The sequence below is a fragment of the Ascaphus truei genome, unplaced genomic scaffold, assembly GCF_040206685.1.
Source record: "Ascaphus truei isolate aAscTru1 unplaced genomic scaffold, aAscTru1.hap1 HAP1_SCAFFOLD_729, whole genome shotgun sequence".
Lineage (NCBI taxonomy): Eukaryota > Metazoa > Chordata > Amphibia > Anura > Ascaphidae > Ascaphus > Ascaphus truei.
The window spans coordinates 86403-90000 of NW_027457063.1; the positions used below are offsets into that span (position 1 = coordinate 86403).

Genomic DNA, 3598 nt, shown 5'->3' on the forward strand with positions numbered 1-3598 from the left:
CGCAGCCTGACAACGAGAAAAAAAAACGCTGCCTGACGACGAGAGAAAAAAAAAACGCCTCCTGACAACGAGAGAAAAAAAACGCTGCCTGACGACGAAATAAAAAAAAACGACGCCTGACAACGAGAGATAAAAAAACCACCGCCTGATGACGAGAGAAAAAAAAAATCGCCGCCTGACAATGAGAAAAAAAACGCTGTCTCACTCCGAGAAAAAAACAAACCGTCTGACAACTTCAGGAAAAAAAACGCCGCCTGACAACGAAATAAAAAAAACGCCGCCTGACAACGAGAGAAAAAAAACGCCGCCTGACGACGAAATAAAAAAAACGCCGCCTGACAACTAGAGAAAAAAAACGCTGCCTGACAACTAGAGAAAAAAAACGCCGCCTGACGACGAAATAAAAAAAACGCCGCCTGACAACTAGAGAAAAAAAACGCTGCCTGACAACTAGAGAAAAAAAACGCTGCCTGACAACTAGAGAAAAAAAACGCTGCCTGACGACGAAAAAAAAACGCTGCCTGACGAGAGAGAAAAAACGCAACATGACGATGAGAGAAAAAAAACGCCGCCTGACGAGAGAAAAAAAAACGCCGCCTGACGACGAGAGAAAAAAAACTCCGCCTGACGACGAAATAAAAAAAATTGCCGCCTGACAACGAGAGAAAAAAATCGCAGCCTGACGACGAAATAAAAAAAAACGCCGCCTGACAACGAAAGGAAAAAAAACGCTGCCTGACGACGAGAAAAAAACGCTGCCGACGAGAGAAAAAAAACGCAACATGACGATGAGAGAAAAAAAACGCCGCCCTGACAACCAGAGGAAACAAAACGCTGCCTAACGAGAGAAAAAAAACGCCGACCGACGACGAAATAAAAAAAAAACGCCGCCTGACAACGAGAGAAAAAAAACGCCGCCTGACAACGAGAGATTAAAAAAAACGCCGCCTGACGACGAGAGAGAAAAAAACACCTCCTGACGACGAGAGAAAAAAAAAACGCCACCTGACAACGAGAGAAAAAAAATGCCTCCTGACAACGAGAGAAAAAAAACGCCATCTGACGACGAAATAAAAAAAAACGACGCCTGACAACGAGAGATAAAAAAACCACCGCCTGATGACGAGAGAAAAAAAAAATCGCCGCCTGACAATGAGAAAAAAAACGCTGTCTCACTCCGAGAAAAAAACAAACCGTCTGACAACTTCAGGAAAAAAAACGCCGCCTGACGACGAAATAAAAAAAACGCCGCCTGACAACTAGAGAAAAAAAACGCTGCCTGACAACTAGAGAAAAAAAACGCTGCCTGACAACTAGAGAAAAAAAACGCTGCCTGACGACGAAAAAAAAACGCTGCCTGACGAGAGAGAAAAAACGCAACATGACGAGAGAGAAAAAACGCTGCCTGACGAGAGAAAAAAAAACGCCGCCTGACGAGAGAAAAAAAAACGCCGCCTGACGACGAGAGAAAAAAAACTCCGCCTGACGACGAAATAAAAAAATTGCCGCCTGACAACGAGAGAAAAAAAACTCCGCCTGACGACGAAATAAAAAAAATTGCCGCCTGACAACGAGAGAAAAAAATCGCAGCCTGACGACGAAATAAAAAAAACGCCGCCTGACAACGAAAGGAAAAAAAACGCTGCCTGACGACGAGAAAAAAACGCTGCCGACGAGAGAAAAAAAACGCAACATGACGATGAGAGAAAAAAAACGCCGCCCTGACAACCAGAGGAAACAAAACGCTGCCTAACGAGAGAAAAAAAATGCCGACCGACGACGAAATAAAAAAAAAACGCCGCCTGACAACGAGAGAAAAAAAGCCGCCTGACAACGAGAGATTAAAAAAACGCCGCCTGACAACGAGAGATTAAAAAAACGCCGCATGACGATGAGAGATAAAAAAAAATGCCGCCTGACAATAGAAGAAAAAAAACGCCATTTGACGCCGAGAAAAAAACGCCGTCTGACAACGAGAAAAAAACGCTGCCTGACGAGAGAAAAAAAACGCTGCCTGACGAGAGAAAAAAAACGCTGCCTGACGAGAGAAAAAAAACGCAACATGACGACGAAAGAAAAAAAACGTCGCCTGACAACGAGAAAAAAAAAACGCCGCCTGACAACGAAATAAAAAAAACCGCCGCCTGACGACGAGAGAAAAAAACGGCGCCTGACGACGAGAGATTAAAAAAAACGCCGCCTGACGACGAGAAAAAGACGCTGCCTGACAAGAGAAAAAAAACGCCGCCTGACGACCTGAGAAAAAAACGCCGCCTGACGCCGAAAGAAAAAAAACCGCTGCCTGACGACGAGAAAAAAACGCTGCCTGACGAGAGAAAAAAAACGCAACATGACGCCGAGAGAAAAAAAACCACCGTCTGACAACGAGAGGAAAAAAAACGCCGCCTGACGACGAGAAAAAGACGCTGCCTGACAAGAGAAAAAAAACGCCGCCTGACGACCTGAGAAAAAAACGCCGCCTGACGCCGAAAGAAAAAAAAACGCTGCCTGACGACGAGAAAAAAACGCTGCCTGACGAGAGAAAAAAAACGCAACATGACGCCGAGAGAAAAAAAACCACCGTCTGACAACGAGAGGAAAAAAAACGCCGCCTGACAACGAGAGAAAAAAACGCCGCCTGACGACGAAATAAAAAAAACGCCGCCTGATGACGAGAGATTAAAAAAAACACCGTCTGACGACGGCAAAAAAACGCCGCCTGACAACGAGAGATTAAAAAAACGCCGCCTGACAACGAGAGAAAAAAACGCCTCCTGACGACGAGAGATAAAAAAAACGCCGCTGTCTGACGTGAGAAAATAAAATGCCGCCTGACGACGAGAGAAAAAAAACGCTGCCTGACACCGAGAGAAAAAAAACGCTGCCTGACGACAAGAGAAAAAAAAACGCCGCCTGATGATGAGAGAAAAAAAAACACCGGCTAACGACGAGAGAAAATAAAACGCCGCCTGACGCCGAGAGAAAAAAAAAGTCTCATGACAATGAGAAAAACAACGCTGTCTCACGACGAGAAAAAAAAAACCCGTCTGACGACGAGAGGAAAAAAACACCGCCTGACAACGAGAGATTTAAAAAAACGCCGCCTGACAACGAGAGATTTAAAAAAACGCCGTCTGACGACGAGAGATCAAAAAAACCCGCCGCCTGACAAGAGAAAAAAAACGCCATCTGATGAGAGAAAAAAAACGCAGTCTGACGACGAGAAAAAAACACTGTCTGACGAGAGAGAAAAATACGCCGCCTGACGACGAGAGAAAAAAATCCACAGCCGACGAGAAAAAAAAACGCCACCTGACGTCGAGAGAGAAAAAAATGCCGCTTCACAATGAGAGGGAAAAAAACGCCGCCTGACGCTGAGAGAAAAAAAAACGCCGCCTGTCAACGTGAGAAAAAAACGCCTCCTGACAAGAGAAAACAAAACGCAACATGACGAGAGAAAAAAAAACGCAGCCTGACAACGAGAAAAGAAACGCCGCCTAAAGCCGATAGAAAAAAAACCGCTGCCTGACGACAAGTGAAAAAAAAACACCGACTGACAACGAGAAAAAAAAAAAAATCGCCGCCTGACAATGAGAAA

The 3598-nt window shown here is 44.8% G+C and overlaps 1 long non-coding RNA gene across 3 annotated transcripts in view; it reads left to right on the forward strand.

Annotated features, from left to right (window-relative positions):
* The first annotated feature begins 2743 nt into the window (after positions 1 to 2743).
* The window catches only part of LOC142486088 (uncharacterized), a 7572-nt gene continuing 6717 nt past the window's right edge, over positions 2744 to 3598 (forward strand). For 2 of the 3 annotated variants that reach the window (XR_012798782.1, XR_012798783.1), the window contains exon 1: positions 2744 to 3598. This exon is cut by the window's right edge and continues 812 nt beyond it. This is a non-coding gene — a long non-coding RNA (uncharacterized LOC142486088). The other variant, XR_012798784.1, reaches the window with a different exon arrangement.